The following is an 18,175-nucleotide window of genomic DNA, read 5'->3' on the forward strand; positions in this document are numbered from 1 at the left end:
ATTCACTCAAAATTTGTGTGATGGTACATTGGGTACATTGAATATGGACACTGGAACATGCCTCTCTCACATTCACCTTGAGATTTTCAATGCCTGGTGCATTTCTTGAGAACCCAAATTCTCAACATATTACAACTCAGATATATGAAAAACTCAAGCTTTATAATTGCCCGGTTTAGTGTTGATTGGAACTAGACCTTGTGTTTGTGCTAGTTTAATATTCCTAATTGATAATACCTAGAACTCAATTTTTTTTATTGCAAATATCTAGTTCCTCTTTGTTCATTAAAACTCAGTTGCATTGTAGAATCGAGGTGGAAGTGGGGCTGATCTAGTCAAACTTTCGTGTAATGATACATTGAATTTAGATGGTGCATTGAATGCAGAATAACTACACTAGTAGAGGCCTATCTAGACCTAGGTTTGATATACCTCCCATGTTTGATATTGAGTGAAGAATAAATACACTGGAAGAGGCCTATCAAATTTCAGTAATGAACTTGACTTTTTATTATGCTAAAGTAATAACCATGTAGAATAGCGCTCATAACAAACATATACATTGGGAAAGTGGATAATTATGTGTATGTTGATTAGTGGGAAATGAATTGACCCAAGTATATTTAATTCTCTTTCCTTAAATATTCATAATTTATATATGATTTCAGGGGAAAATTGGGTAGCCTGATGACTATAAGTAAAAGAGAATTAAATATTTAAGGGAAAATTGGGTAGCCTGATGACTATATAGTCATTATGATGGACCAAGCTCCCTATTTTAAGGGGTTCAGATGAATTCTTTTGTTAGAAGAAAGAGTGTAAGGACCTAGCTTAAGTAGCGATGGAAGAGGGAGAAGAGTATCTCTCTCTTTGTTTGTGATTATCATGGGAGTGATGAAAACCTTGATAATGCCCTTCAGAGAATTCCCAGACATCATGGGGCTTGGCTACACAATTCTTGGAGGAGCTTTAGTGTGAACTGAAATTCTCTCCTAACAACAAAGGTTGAGGGAACAAATTCATGTAAGTGAATGGAAACATTAAATGAAATCATTATATGTTGTAATTGTAGCAAAACAACACTTACGATGAGAAGAGGAGCTTATTTGAGGTTTTAATTTTTTTTGTTATAGTTATTTTGCAGTCAATTTTCTCTTCTTTTTCTTTGTCCAATATTCCATACTGAGAATAGAAGTGTTAGATCTAAAAATCCTCATAGAAAAAATTACTTTGTTGATTCTCCTATTTGTGATTAATATGCCAATTTTCATGGCCTAGTCCGAGGGGAGAATATGGAACTTGGCCGTGATTCTATTTTTATTTTTTGTATTTGTCTTTACCTATTTCTACTATAATTAATACATGCAGTCAATTTTCTCACAAAATCATTTAGAAAAGTAGGGGATCAAAGCATGATTACCTTATTTCACTAGGAGTATAATTGGATTACCACCAAGTGAAACATGTGTTCGTTTCTCATGCAGGTGAAATATGTTGTAGAGTTTGCAAAAGCACTTGCAAAAATGGCAAAAGTGTATAGAGTGGACCTACTAACATGTCTAATATGTTCTCCTAAAGTGGATTCTAGCAATGGAGAGCCAACTGAAATGTTGAATTTTGATCAGGATGAAGACATTCTAGAGAGTGGAGGGGCATACATAGTTTGAATCCATTGTGGATTCAAAGAAAGGTATATTTAGAAAGAAATATTATGGCCATACATTCCAGACTCGCTATCTCAACTTTTGTGTGTATTTTGACATTATTTTAGGATTATTGTTGTAAGTGTGCATTCGTCTTTATGATTATATGGCTACCCAATTGAGTAGGATTTCCCCTGAATTAGAGAACCCAGTAAGAAGCCACAGGATTAACAAAAACAGTAATGAGAATGAACTTGAGTCATACTAAAACTTTTGGGTAATTCTAAAATTTGGACTTAAAAATTTGAGACTCCAATTTATATCTTCTCTTAGGATGGCAAGGGAAAGGAATAAAATGAAGTTTCCTACAAGTTATCTCTTGATATTTGATTTTAAGCCACTAAAACTTTAGTACTTCTTAGGAATTTATGTTCTAGTCATAACTGGGAGATTAAATCATCTAGGATTAATTATCATGATATTTCATAGTTTCCCAGGAAACCTAGGCCTCTTCTCATGTCATTCTCTCTAGATCTCCCTGAAAGAAAGGTGATTGGTAAGAACAAATTAGTGTGTCTCTACATGTACCAAGAGAGGACAGACCCTAGGATGATAGCTATCATGTCCATGGAAAATTTTAGGGGCTAATATTCGTAGGTGGGCTAATTTTCCATGTTTCTTTTCAAAAAAAATATTTTTTATTTTCCATTTTTTTTCTAAAATTGTTTCTCCCAAATTTTATAGCATAAAATAATTTTATCTCAAAATTCACCAAAACATTATATAGAAGCTATATACAATTATTATAAATTTATATATTTTTATATAAGTATCACCAAACATTTAAAAAATTGTGTACCATGAACTAGTGAGATTTGCAAAAAATTCTAAAGTTTAAGATGAATTTCCATTCTTAAAATTTTCCCAAGTTATGTCATTGAGTCCCAAGCATTGCTTGAAAATTATAGCCACAATATGATGCTTTTTGACATTTTGGCTTCTAGCATTTTTAACTTGTCTATGTCTATCTTTTGATTGTATATTTCCTTATTATTATGGAATCTTATCAAATAATTGAATTTGACTTTGCTGGCCATTTCATTTTCTTAAATATTTCCAAAATATACCATCTCCTTAAATTTAGTAGTGTTAACATGCTTTTGTGGTATCCAAAGGAAATCTAGGAATAACTTTGTTGCATATTTTCTAGAGTAAATATAGGATCTATTTGAAAACTAAGATTCAGATGATGAGACATTGGTACTTATAGTGTTGATTCACAATGGTAGATACGTTTGCCAAACTTGTAAGAACTAGTGTGGAACCTCATATCAACAAGATTTGTGTGGAAAATATCCATTGATGGGAGGCAAAGGCACCCAACCCATTTTTCATTCTTGAAAAAATATTGGAATACATGATTTGCATCTTTGTAGGTCAGATATGGATGTGCCCACACAATTATCCATTTGGATAGATATTTTCCTAACATAGGAAGAGGTTATGCAACCTACCCTGGATTGATATCAATTGGTGTACAATTTTCCCATATTGTTGGAAAAAAACCTTTGAGATATAGTAGTAGCTAGTGTAGGCCTTGTATTCCATGATGTTGGCATATAGGTGTGCATATAAGAGCATCCAACGAAGAAAATTTTCCTTGGAAAGAGCATGATTCAACACATTAGAAGCATGGGTGTACATTAAAAATGTTTTCTAGATTGCAGTTCTACTACGAGGAAGAACCTCAATCCATGTTACATCAAGATCTAGGCCTTTGTCAAATTAGGAAGCATCAAGGTACCACTGATCCTCTGATCCATGTATCATTGAAATAAAATCTTGAGTAAACACTTGATCACATCAAGGTAACATATGAAGTCCAATTGCTAGAAATTGGAAGAAAATTTTGGCACAATACTGTCAATTGGATGTAGCTTGAGTGGTTGGTAAAATGTTGTTATCCTCCCCATCCAAATTCAATTCCCCTATATGCCATGTTGAGCTTATAATGAGTATATCCTTGTAATAGATTCTAACCTTGTTGTGTGAGAGTCATTTAGAAAAATATATCTATTGTACTTTCTACAAAGAGCATAGTTGACAATTTTCCAAGTTCTTCGAGTTACTAAAGAGACCGAAAATAGATGTTACCTTATTTATTTATTTATTTTTTTCAGATGGTACATACTTCCTCTAGTTAAAAGCTACATACCATGGATATATGAACGAGATGATATATGTTATTACAAATATCTCTTGGAAATGGAAAATATGTGTTTTGAAATATTTTGTGTAGTAAGGTAAAGAAGCAAATATAATTTGACAAGTGATCAAAACTATTATTTCAAAATGCATACAAAGTGAACAGATTTTATATTTAAAAAATATTTTCTCTAACAATTATTATACATGAACAATACAATTTCTTGGGAGAAATGTCAAGATATGTATTGTGAAAAATAAGCCTTTTGAAATAATCATTACGAGTAGAGGAAGTTACAATAGTTTTTGGTTACCAATGAAATTTAACTACTTTCTTAGACCTCTAAATGTGGGCACCTGGTTAGAAGTCACTTTTCCTGATATTGCTTATGTTCCAAATGCAACCCATAAGTTCCCCCTTTTGTCTGTTACATTTTGAATAAAGCATTCATTATATTGTTATATAGTGTTCTTCTTTCTTAGGATCATAAGAGATTAGATTTTTGTGTTATGTATTCATTGTAGACAGCAATTTGGATTCTAATTTCTGACACTACTAATCTGAAAGGACTTTAGATTACATATATTTAGTTACAAGGTTCACATTGTGAAATTCCTTACAGTTATGAATCCTAAGTTTGTAGATGGAACACTAGGTCATATTCTTAATATTTCTAAAGAATTGGGAGATCTAATTAGAGAAGGCACACCTGTATGGCCTTATGTAATCCATGGCCACTATGTAGATGTAGGGGTGTTGTTTGCCTTCTTTCTGGTACTCTGAATGTTCTAATGGTTTTGACAGGCCATTCTCTAGGCCAAAATAAACTATAACAATTATTGAAACAAGGATTGCATACCAAGGAAGATATCAATGCAACATACAAGATCATGCATAGGATTCAAGTTGAAGAATTGTGCCTTGATTTCGCTGAGCTTTATGGTCACAAGTTACATGCCTTAAATGATGGTGAATGCAAAGAATGACACTCCTGTTGAAATTAAATTTCTTTTTTTGTCAATTTGTTACCTGGGGATTTACCCATCTGCTTATTTAACTGTGTAGGTAGTGTGTTTCATTATCAAATGTGGAAATCCTATTCTTCCTTGATAATTATTCCATGAGTTCTTAGGTAAAAAAAGTACATGACATTTAGGTGGTGGGGGTTTTTGTTACATATATATGCTTTGTTGTAGGTTATACCTCATGGAATGGACTTCAACAATGTTGTAATGCAAGATGAGAATTCAGATAATGAATTTGTTTAATTTCCCAAGTCTCCTTTATGGGGTGAGGTAAGCAACAGGGCAATGTTTAATTCCTTTTCACCATTTAAGATTTCACATACTAGAAAAATTATATCCCTCATTCCACATACGAGGGGCATAATAATAGTTTGTATTTTTAGATCCCACGGTTTTTGAAAAATCCTTCAAAGCCCATAATTTTGGCTCTTTCTTGACCTAATCCCAAGAAGAATATGGCCACTTTAGTCAAGGATTTTGGTGAATGTATCAAATTGAGGAAGCTGGAAAACTTGGTATGTCTTTTCTTGGTTCCTAAATTTAGCTTTTTCTTTAGAGGTATGTTTTGCGGCTTTTCCCTTGTTTGATAAGTTGATAAATAATATTTTAGTTATCCATTTCAAAATTGTAGATGTTGATCATGGGAAATCGAGATGATATTGATCAAATGCCTGCAACAAGTGCCAGTGTGTTGACCACTGTCCTGAAGCTTATTAACAAATATGATCTATATGGAGAAGTGGCATATCCTAAACATCACAAACAATTAGAAGTTACTGATATATATAGGATTGCGGAAAAGACTAAGGTTTTATAAAACTTCCTGTCAAACTATAAAATAAACTATCCATTATTGCACTTCTAATAGACAGAAAATTTGAACTACAGTTGGTGTAGGTGAAACAAAAAGAAGAAAAAATATTGTCTGTGTAATTTTGAAATGATGATGTTTGTGTGTGTAGGGTGTTTTCATCAATCCAGTCATGGTGGAACCCTTTAGTTTGACTCTCATTGAGGTAGCTTGACCAACCTTTGTTTTTTATTATTTTCTTCAAGATGAAATTTTTTCAAGAAGATACAAATGTATCAAGTTTTGATATTATGACCATTCTGGTAGTTTTGGAGTATTTTGAATATAATAATTCAATATATATTAGTTTCTTTCATATAAAGACATACTTGAATGCTTCTCTTTGAAATTCTCTAGAACTAAACATAATGGTCATAATATCAAAACTTGAAACATATGTATCTTCTAGATTTAAAATAATATCATTTCTTTTTCGTTTAGATGACTGGTATATTCGCTTCTGAGTACTATTGCAAATTTCAATTTTATATCTTTGTGTGTGTGTGTGTGTGTGTGTATGTATATATATATATATATATATATATATATATATATATATATATATATATATATATATATATATATATATATATATATCTATCTGTGTGTGTGTGTGTGTCTATATATATGTGTGTGTGTGTGTGTGTGTATATCGAGAAAAGAACAATATTTGCATCAAAGTACAATTTTTTTATCTCTGTTTAGTTATGGAGCATTTTAGAGAGAAGAATTCAGTTACAAAATAGTGAATTTCATTCCATTTTTCAAGGCATTCTTTCATCATAAGGAAGCAATAAAATGTCTCAGTTTTGGTAGTGTTTTCAAGGTTATGTTCTCCAAATTTCACAAATAACTTCAGAAGAAGCCTTCCATAATTTCATACTAGCAATTTGATCTAAATAATTTTTGGTTGTGTAAAAAGAGTAACACATGTCATGCTTCCAATTTGTTCTAATGCAGGCAGTTGCACATGGATTACCTATGGTTTCCACAAATAATGGAGGACTTGTAGACATTCAACGGGTATATTGAAAATTCTGCTATCTAATATAAAAGTTTGATTGGATCTTACATGTGATTGATCACTCAAATTGGTTTATTGTTGTGCAGATGTTGAATAATGGTATGTTGGTAGATCTCCATAATAACAAGGAAATTGCAGATGCTTTGTACAAACTAGTAGTTGATAAGAACCTCTAGGCTAAATGCAGGAAAAATGGTTTGTAGAACATTCATCTCTATTCTTGGCCACAACATTGCAAAATATATTTTTCAAGAATCTCCCAATGTAGAATGAGACACCCGCAATGGCAGAGTGAAAATGACCAAAATGAAAATATAGATTCTGAATCAAATAGTGGTTCATTCAAGGATGCCCCCGATACATCTCTTTGGCTCTCATTAGATGCAGATAGGCCTTCTCGCTCTAGTTCACTTAATAACCCCTTTGATCTTGATAAACTTCTCAAAAATGAAGAGAACATGGGAGGTATTTTAGAACACATTAGGATTATCTTAGAGAAGACTTAAGGACAATAAATCTAAATTGCAGAAGAAAAATGACATGAATTCATAGGAAAAACAAAGTATAAATGATAGTATTAGCTTATTCTTCATGTAAACTATTTCTCAGGAGAAGAAAGTTTCTATTTGTGATTGCAGGGATTGGTATTATGCTTTTGGAGAACCCCTTGTTAGTATAAAATCTATTATCATCCAAGATATTATGAATTCAGTTCATTCCACTAATGAATTTTCATCTACTAGATTCATTTTATTTACTACGTTAACAGTTTTAGAAACAATTTATAGGCTTGATTCTATTGGAATCAAAGTGTCGACATTTTTTTCTCTAATTTGCAACAATGAAGTCAACTTTTATATATAGGTAGTGACAATCCATATTCACACATATACACAGATCCAGAAAATGATTCTCATATTGATTAATGATGGGGTGTTGTTGTGGACAACTCAAATTGGTCCAATTTTTGGGCCATGTTATACAACAAAATGACCCCCTTATCAACTCAGAGGCGAAAGACATGATAGTTGAAGAAAAGACCAAGATCAAAAGCCTTGTTTCCACACTAATGCTGGCTATACAATAACAACATGCTTTATAAATATTTTTTGTAAGCCTAAGGGAGCGTTAGTGACCCCACTAACTCTACTTGTTGGTTCGGGGATAGTGTTAGTGAAACCTAATGAAGATATAGAGGTCAAAGGAGCTAATTGACTCATAAATCTCTCTATATTCTCTCCTAAATCTACTCAGAAAAGAAGGAAACATCTAGAGTTTGACCTATTTGAGGGATTTTGATCTGAAAATGAAACTACTTGTATTTTCTGTTCAAGGTATTCATTTCCATTAAATTATATGTGCAAACTGTTACTCATGTGTTGCAATTGAAACAAAATGTTTTTGGTAAATTTCTGAGTCTTATGTGTGAAGGAGTATTATTTCATTTTACTATTTAGCATATTAAATTTGAAAAAAACAGCAAGATAAAATCACATAATATAACATAGCAGCTGATGAGGCATTTCACCCCTCCTGGGCTACATCTACCGGGTCCAAGGCCCCCAAATGGGCATGTCCTTGCTCTTATTAGATGCTAAAATTGGTTATACAGTGATAAGAAAGCCTAAACAGGCAAAATAATTTGTGGAAACGAATTCAAAACATAGAAAACAGTAAAGATTGGCTTTTGTTTCACCTCCAATGGTTAGCCATAGCCCAATACAGCTCCAACACTCCCTAGGCCCTGATGGCTCTCCAAGCTTCTCTACTGAAAAGGTACCTAAATATCAGCTCTGTTGACTCTGCAACATATACCATTGGCTTTGGAATGCTCAAAATACTCGAAATCAAAAAAAAATTCACTCCAAAAGGTTCTCTCTAGTGAAAGTTATGACCCACAGAAGTTTTGTCCAATCTGGCCTAAAGAAACTCCACCAAAAGTGGATTAACTGGAGTTAGCTGTGACTAAATTCAAAAAATTCCACCTTTTTGTCTGCTCTGCCAAGCTTAAGTGTCGGGCTAACTAACTGTTGGCGTAATCACTACACATGTGACCGGGATTCCCGGTGGCAGTTAGGGGATTGACAGTTTACAATTAACACTAGCGTGTTGTTTGGAAATCGGTGCATGTGCACAAGCTTTTGTGAGACCGCTGGCAGGTAAGACTGCTGGTGGTATATTACCAAATCAAAAATAGTTAACAAATAAATATAAATTGTGACTAGATATTGTTGAGAAACAATCAGTAGTGGAGTTGGTAACGTGCTTGGTTAACCAGTCGAAGGTCATGGGTTCAATCCCCCAGGACCCCAACATAATTTTATAATGCCATTCTAGGGCCACATGGCGACCTCTGGGATTGCCATGTGTTCGCACCTGATTGGTCAACCAAACATAATATTCCAGCAAATATTTTGGATAATATTTTAGGGAATATTCCTCTAAATATATATTTTTTTAATTTTTCCAAAATTCAAAAATTTGCAGTTTACTAGGCATTTTTAAAATGTGATAACTCCTCCATATGGTGTTAGTTTTTCGAACTGTTCACGGTGCCGGAACAAGACAACGAGATCTATCCAATCGTTCTAGTTTCAACCAATTCTGAGAAGTTCTAATTTTGAGCATTTTCTTCACTTAGAACATGATCATTTGATCACACCTCCCAAATGGGAAGCTTTTGGACCCCAAAAACCTTCAATTACCTGTTAAGAAGGTGAGGGTACAACTCCCTCACCTTTTCCACCACCATCCACTTTGCCTTACTCGGTTTGCTGCCTTTAAGACCAACCCGAACATAATCAACATTTCCTCTCCTCGAAGTGCATGTCCTTCTATCAAGGATAGCATCCTCTTTCAGCTGATCCAAAAATTATGGTGAGAAATCATCTATGGAAGGAAGTTGAATTTCACTTTCATGATCAACAATTAAAGGAGGTTCATAAAAACGTAATTTTTCCACATTTACAATGGAATACATTTGCATATATGAAGGAAAATCTAATTGAAAAGCATTATTTCCAACTTGTTTAAGGATCTTGAATGGTCCATAACGAATAGGCTTCATATTTTTTCCTTCTCCTTGCATTCTTTCCTTAATAATATGCAGCCATACCTCATCTCCTTCTTGAAACTTATGATCAACTCTATTTTTATCATGTCTCTCCTTGTACTTGCCTTGATGTTTTTCAAGATGTTCTTGAACTTGCTGATGTATGAGCTGAATTCTTTCAATCAACATGTAATCTTTGTCAATGTCACTATGCCCATCAATGGAAACATCCTTCCCAAGAATGAAATCTAAATGTGACTTAGGAAAATACCCAAAACAAGCTTCAAAAGGTGAAGTATTTGTAGAAGAGTGCTTGGCCCGGTTGCAAGCATGCTGAATGTAATATAAGTGCTCATCCCAAAGCTTGGGATGCTTGCTGAAATAACCTCTCAAAAGATGTACAATGGTTCTATTCACTACCTTTGTTTGGCCATCTGTTTGTGGATGGAAAGCAATACGCTCCTTCAACTTGGTGTCCATCATCTTCCATAGATTGGACCAAAAATTCCCAACAAATCTGGAATCCTTGTCACTAACAATAGAAGTAGGCAAGCCATAATGAACCCATACATGTTGAAAATATAAATCAGCAGTTTTTTCAGCAGTTATAGTTTTCTTACATGGCATAAGAATACACATCTTTTTGAATCTATCAACTACTACATAAAGATAATCATTTTTCTTTCTAGATAATGGTAGACCTCCTACAAAATCCTGTTGTGCCCTACAACAACCCCCCATTTCATATCATCTGTATTTACAAATAATCAACATATGAAATGGGTCCCTTTTAAAAAATTAATTGGTATTAATGAATTAGTTCGAAAAAGGTATGATAATCAAATGAGTATGTAAATTGAAGCCTTTTTCGAATAACAATGTTTCCAAAATAAAACAATCTTTTGTTATTGCGATAAAGCGATCGCAAGATCGCATATCGCAATGACAAGAGAGACGCACTTAAACGGCACTTTGGCCTTTGCCGATGTGATATCGCTATCGGCAGTCGGCGTTTTATTTGCATACACAAAAAGAGCACATATCTCATTCCCCGATGCGACGCTATATCGGCGATCGGCTATCGGCACTGCCTCTTATGAGAAAACGCTTCAAGTTATAAACCCCGACCCGATGCGATATCGCTATCAGCCGTCGGCGGTATCCCATGCATTTTTTATAAGGCGCCCAGCTCTTTCCCCGATGCGATGCGAATTCGCTATCGGAGTTCGGCAAATCACTTAAATTGTATCTGGTAATGTGTTCATATGCTAGTCCGATGCAATATCGCAATCGGCGTTCGCCAGGGCTACTTTCAAACGATAATGTAACACTCTCCCCCCATGCGATGCGACATTGTTCATCGGTAGTCGGCATTTTCAAAAAACGATTGCTTTAAGCTTAAAAGTTATATTTAAAACCGGTTGATAAGGCGCAGATTTCAAAAAACCGTTAAATGCAGGGATAAGGTAATCCATGCGTATTTAATAACTTTGCCCCTTCGATTAACGAATACTTGCGTCTAAGGCATAGCATATCTATTGCACGCGTTGGGAGGTCATTCAACTGAATAACAACGTAAAGGTCATTTAATGGGTAGTAGGCCTTAAAATCACCATTAATGCATATGCGATCTCTTACCAGTGATTGGATCCGCAGCCACTTTTCGAAAATTAATAGCGCCACGCTTCAAGTGATATATACCTTTCCAATTATGCTTTGTCTTCATTATTCCTCGTGTTACGATTTCTCTTGCACTTGTGTAGAGTTCGTTTGTTGAAGAAAGCCTGAACATGATGGGGAAGAAGAATAAGAGGAGTTCTGGTTCTACTACAACATCTGTTGCAGGTCAAGCTGCTCCAATTTCGAAGAAAGGCTTAATCTCTGACACTACGTGCGCTGGTCTTGCTAGGACCACATGGCAGGGCACATATAATCTGTTGGAGGCCGAGCAACCACAAGTGACAGTGAGAACGGCTAGTGTTGATGTACTAAGGAAGTCTGATGCAACGCTCAAAGACTTGGCCGACTCCTTTTTACACAGAATAGCGGCCAGAGAGCAGGTGCTCCCTTACACAGATGTGGTGCGCTGGGCAATTGAAGAAATCCCTATCACTGATAGAACTTTCCATACAAGGGACGGAAGGATTTTTGGGTCATTCAAGCCTGATGACCTAAGGCGAATGTATCATCTGCCTGAATCGAAGCTAGTCTACAACAGAGCCTTCGTGGAGAAATTCGCAAAAGAAAATGAATCACCATCCGAACCCCTCCGAGATTGGAGGCAGAACCCAGCCAAGCACAAGCATGAAAGTTCGGGTAAGTACTCCAACGTTTCTTTGGCTTCTCCCTATTGCTATGCGGGGATTATGATGTGTAGATTGTGGGGATTACATGACTCTGTTAATATCAATATTGACATGGTTCCCTTAATGGAAGCGGCTATCAATAGTACAATTATGGATTGGGCCACTATTCTTTCTGATAAGTTGGTCGTAGCTGTTCGTGAATTTAGACACAAAACTAAAGTCACCGAAAGGAAAATCCCGCCATTTTATTATACAGCTTACATTATGGATACCCTGTGTTTTAATTCTGAGTTTCCTGTCCTCGGTTGGAGATGGACCACCCAAGATCCAACACCCATTCATTTATACCATCAGAAATTGTGGAAGTCCTATTACAAGGATCATTTGTACCAAATTTGTAATGGTTTCATGGTGCCCATTTACTATTCTATCTATGACAAACCCATTCCCAGAATTTCCTATGAAGCTTCTTTTGACTTACCAGCCATAGCGAGTTGGTTCGGGGAAGAGTATTTCACCTATATCAGAGTTTTTGGGAGTAAGGCTAGGCCACATGTCCTCCCTTTATATATCCCAGACAAGCTGTTAGCCCGGGAAATCTGCTACCAGATTATGGCTGAGAGTGTCACACAAACTCTCAAAGAGGAGAAGAAGAAAGGCTGGCCCCCTTTTCCTTTAAGAATTGGGGTTTTTACTTTGCTTAATTACAAGCATGTAGAAAAGGAAGCGACAAAACTCCAATCTTTATCCCTGGCCACTCTCCCAAGCAGACTCTATGATCCAAAGCAAACGGCCTACACTGCCCTAGAACAAGCAAAGTTGACGAAAGTTGATCATCAAGAGGATATGTTTGATGACCTATTCGTAGGTACCGAGACAGTCAGCCAAGCCAAACAGCTTGCCATAATGAAATACAATGATGAGGCGTTGACTGAGTTTAATAAACTTAGGGAGGAGAGGTTGCAAACTCTGCCTCTAGATTTATTATCCACAACTCCAGCGTCTTCCTCAAGCGAGCCTGGTCGGCAACAGATACATCCACCTCCTGTCACAACTAAAGAACAGGATAAACAACAGGAGGAACGACAGAAGAAGCTGCAGGCTGAGAAGCAAAGAAAAGAGCAAGCAGAGAGGCAGAAAAAGGAGCAGATAGAAAGGCAGCAAAAGGCAAAGAAGGAAGAAGAGCAGAGGAAGAAGAAGGAAGAAGAAAAACTGAAGAAAGAACTAGCAGATAGGCAGAAAAAGGAATTGGAGGAGCAACAGCGAAAAGCACTTGAAGAAAAGCAGAAGCTAGAACAAGAAAAAGAGCGGAGCAAAGCCCATACAGAGCAACATAAGCAAACCTCCACCGATCCTGAATTGAGTAAACAATGGAACCAATTCGATTCCATTATCAGTGGTAAAGAAGGCTCCAAAGACAAAGGCTCCTCTAAAACAAGCGATGCGCCCGATACCACTTCTTGTCAGGTTCTAGGAGGAACCAGCGGCCCACCCATTTCACAGGATGTTGAGGTAATCAATAAGGACCCTTCCGATCAAATTGTTCTCAAGGTGGAAGAAATTCCTCCCCTGGATATTTTCTATAGCCCAAAGCATAGAGCCGTTATCAAGCGCTCTAAGAAAAGATGAAGGCTTGATCAACCTTCTATCTTTCCTGAGCAAACAATCACGGGCAATATGGTCTGGAAGGAGGATTTGGATCCCTCCGATGATCTAACAAAGCTGTCACAATTCGCGGGAGCTTATTCTGAAGCAACTATCGACAAAGCATCGGAGGTAAGTCTTCTGTTGAAGACTAAGGACCATGAAATATATGCATTACAGGCGGAGGTAATTGAGGCAAAAAACAAAGCAGCACAGGTGGAAGAGCAGTTGCTGTCTCAACAGCAAGAAAACAATTTGTTAACCCAGCAACTGCAAATTGAAAGACAAAGGATAGACCAAAGTGAAACTGAGAAGGAAAAAGAATTGTCGGAGGCATTGTCAGAGTTGGAAGCATCAAATGAGCTGATGATGAAATCAAAAGATGAGCGAATAGCTCAACTATCAACACAGCTCGAAGGTATCAAGAGCACACAGAATGTGAAAGTCTTCAGAGCAGAGGCAACTCAAATAAATGGCGCATTACTGTCTCAGATCAGACTTTTATGTCAAAAACTTGCTAAGGCTGAGCAATTATGCGAAATATCTACAACAGTGTGTGAGCAAATAGAGAAGGCCAGGAATGAGCTAGATCAGGCCGAAGAAGCCATATCCGATTATATTGAGTGGCAAGATACTGACGAAGGGAAAGCGACGAATTTGTCCCGAATCCATGAAGCGTACAAAGACATCCTCTTCACGGAATGGAACACTCAGGTAATGAAAACAGAAAGGGCGGCTTCCAGGTGTAAAATAATTGCCAGCAATATGATCGACCTAGTCAATGATACACTTTATTTGGCGAACATGATCTCCAAGTGCACACCTGGAAGCATAACAACAGCAGGTATGCTTGAAGAATCAAGTTATCCTGACTTGGAGGAACAGAGGAAATTAATTACCGGAGTAAATACTTTAACCTCTGATGCATATTGGCTCTTTCTAATCAAGCCACATACTCAAAGGTCTGCTCTCAAGTGTTTAACAGATGCCCTCGGATACCTAATCCTCGACATTCAAGATGCTACATATGATGCTCACCTAACTTCGCGTCTCAACACTCCACCAGAAGTAGAGCCAATGCTGGCGATATGTCAGCTAAGGAGTAAAGGCAAAGAACCCATCGAATGAAGCATTGCCGCCAACTGACAGATTGCCAAAAAAGATGGAACAAACATTTATTGATGCCAATTTAATAGCTTTTCAGTTGTTTAGATATTTAGATTAGTATAGTATTTATAGACCCTTTCATTGTTTTGGAAAGGGTCGTAAAATTTTGTAATAAGACTTAAAGGCTGAAGTTTGCACTATTGTGCTTCAATCTATATTCTTTTTGTGAAACTCGACCAACGGTCCTTAATTTTGATTTGAAGGCTGTTTTATACAATTGCGCACGACTGTCTGTTGTTTGGAATGCTTTCCGATTTGAAGGAAGGACTGCGACATAGTGATTGATGTACTGGATTGATCGATCAGCTTACATGGTACTATTATCTGTATCTGTGTTCTTTCTTATTATATGAATTGCTGTGTTATTATCTTTGCTATTGTTGAATGCATGTATGCGATATAACAGCGAATCGTCATTTCACTTCACTATTGAATGCTTGTGTTGATTTGTTATCCCTTTCACTCATGCATGTATCAATGATATGAATGATTAGGCGTAGTAATTCGCTCTAATCGCTCTGCATAACTAATTATGCAGAGAAACGTTTAAATGGTTTAAACGTCTATGCTTAAAGTGTTAGAGTCATTTATATGCCTGCCTTAAAGCACAGATCATCAAACGCTACGCTTTGCCGAGTGATAAGTCCCGGGATCCGATTATAGTTATTACATTTTGTTTATGGTTTAGCTGTCCGCTCATTATCATCTTATCTCATAAGTCATTCATCCATCCCATTCACTTATACTTTTTTGGGAAACTGGTCCCATTATCCCCAGTCGGAACCACTATTCCAAACGGAAAAGGAGCTGCACTAAGGTCCGGACCGGGTGGTTTCCCCTTTGTTGTGGCAGCGATTTTCGAGGCCTCAACAAAATTGGCGCTAGAAGGAGGGCCTAACTGTGAATGGCAAGCCGACCTAAATCGGTAAGTCATTCTAAGAGTAATTCTCCCTCCAAATCTCCTCGTTCTTCTCAATTGCATGCTGGTTCTCCAGCCCATAACCAAGAAGAAGAGGAATCTACCACCACTGCTCAATTCCATCATATCCCAGAACAGCTAAGTCTTGAATCTCCTGAAGTCCAGTCTCTAATCCATAAACTTCAGAGCTTCTCGATCTCACCTCATAAATCTGAGATATCAGAAAGCAGTGCGACTTCGCAGTTCAACCTCACACATCCTCTTACCAGACTTCAGAGCGAAAAACTTGGTATTGAACCCACTGAGTTTCCTTTACCCAAAAGGAAAAAGCCAAAGAAAAATACTGAAGGATCTGATACTGGGGATTTTTCTTCCACATCCTCCATTTTATCTCCTCATCTGCAAAGTCAACCACCCACTCCTCCATTACATATTGTTGTTCACCAGGGAACAGAAACCTCAATATGCCAATATATTCACTCCTCATCTTCAACCCTTTCCAACACATCCGGAATCCCAGCAGTAGTCCCAACCACTGCCGCCATTATAATGGCAGATCCATGGACTAGGCCAGGAGCAGTCAACATGCCTAGACCATTGCATGATCTACCCAATGACCCCGAAAAATGGCTGCCTAAATTCAATCCAGATGATGGGATCCAGGGTGAAGAACACATCAACAATTTCATGTTAGCAGTTAACCTAAAAGGAGTGACAGAGCAAGATGTCGTAGTAAGACTTTTCCCTTACACTTTACAAGGATCAGCAGGATCCTGGTATTTCTCCTTACCCTCTGGTTCGATTACCAGTTGGAATACATGCCAAGAGTAGTTTCTCACCAAATATGGAGATGATATATCCCTAGCAACTTTAATAAATGACCTCTCCAATTTGAGAATAGAGCACAGGGAACCAATAAAGGAGTTTAATGCCAGATTTAATAAACTACTGAATAAAATCCCTACCGCTTCTAAACCAAGTGAGCAAATCCGAAGCGAATGGTACATCACTGCCCTACCTGCCAACATAGCTATCTTTGTAGACAGGGCTGGCAAACCTACCTTAGCTGAAAATATGAAAGAAGCACTTGCCGTTGAAAAGCGCATCAATGCTCTTGAAAAGAAAGCTGTTCTAGAAGATAGAAAAGCTAAAAAAGTCTCATTTAAAGAAGATTCCAAGAAGAAAACCCCGAAGGACCCATATGACATGGAAGGTTTACAAAAGGTCCTTAAAACATTGTCTAATGAAATGGTTGAGATTAAAAAGCAGGTGGCCGAAACTTCAAGCAAAAGACCATTTAGGACTTTTAAGAGAACCAAATCAAAGCCACCTAATGTTATATCTAACGCTGATTCGGACCAAGAAGAAGAGGAAGAGGAAACACCTTCACAGACCGATGATGAAGAAGAAGTAGCTGAATGCCACGGAATGTGGGATTTTATACTCCCAAACTCTGATATGGAGAATGAAGAAGAAGCCTTTCCGGTTACTACAAGAAGTAAAAGCACTCCTGAACCCGCCCAGGCAACTTCAAAGAAGAGGAGCGCAGGCGCTACTACAACAAAGGAAAAAGTTCCCCCAAAAAAGTCACCTGTGGTAGTTCCTCAAAACCAGCCTTCAACTTCTAGTGCTCCTTCAACATCCAAGACTCTAGTGGTATCCGATTCAATGGAATATAACATTGTTGATGATATGAAGAAAACCAAGGAAAATATAACCATGTTTGAACTTAGTAAACTGAAACATTAGCAAAAGCTACTTCTCAAAGAATTTAACGCTGTTCCCTCTACTCCCCTTCCCAGTACAAGAGCCGCCAACGATCAAGGCCAGCCTCCCGCAGGTATGGTTGAAATTACTGATTCAGTCTTAATTGGAGATAAATCAAATTCTCACACTCCACCCTTCCTGCTCACTTATGAGATTTATAATAGAAACCTACACAACTGTTTAATAGATTCAGGGGCCTCATCTAATATAATGCCAGCTTCAGTTTGCTCTAAGCTGAACATTGAACCCCAGAAGTCTGCAATTCATATTGTACAGTTGGATAGAACTAAAGTGCAGGTTGTGGGAGAAATTAATTCTGTAACCATCAGGTTGTCAGCCGACCCCAGAATTGTCCAGAGAATTGACATTTTAATCGCAGACATACCTGAATTTTATGGTTTGATTTTAAGCAGAGATTGGTCCGAAAAACTACATGGGTATATTTCCACAGATTGGTCACATATGTGGCTTCCCTACAAGGGAAAGCCAAATCAGATAAGGATCGATCGTGAGAAACATATGACCCACACAGTTACTGAATTCGAGCAAGAAAACCAACCTGTGGCATTCAA

At 37.0% G+C, this 18,175-nt stretch overlaps 1 pseudogene; it reads left to right on the forward strand.

The window, feature by feature from the left end:
* Positions 1 to 1,044: 1,044 nt before the first annotated feature.
* LOC149233371 (putative sucrose-phosphate synthase 3) lies at positions 1,045 to 7,674 on the forward strand (annotated as a pseudogene).
* Positions 7,675 to 18,175: the final 10,501 nt, after the last annotated feature.

This window comes from Pinus tabuliformis, chromosome J, assembly GCF_031772625.1.
Source record: "Pinus tabuliformis cultivar Carrire ecotype Pingquan chromosome J, CPIR1, whole genome shotgun sequence".
In the NCBI taxonomy this organism is placed as follows: domain Eukaryota; kingdom Viridiplantae; phylum Streptophyta; class Pinopsida; order Pinales; family Pinaceae; genus Pinus; species Pinus tabuliformis.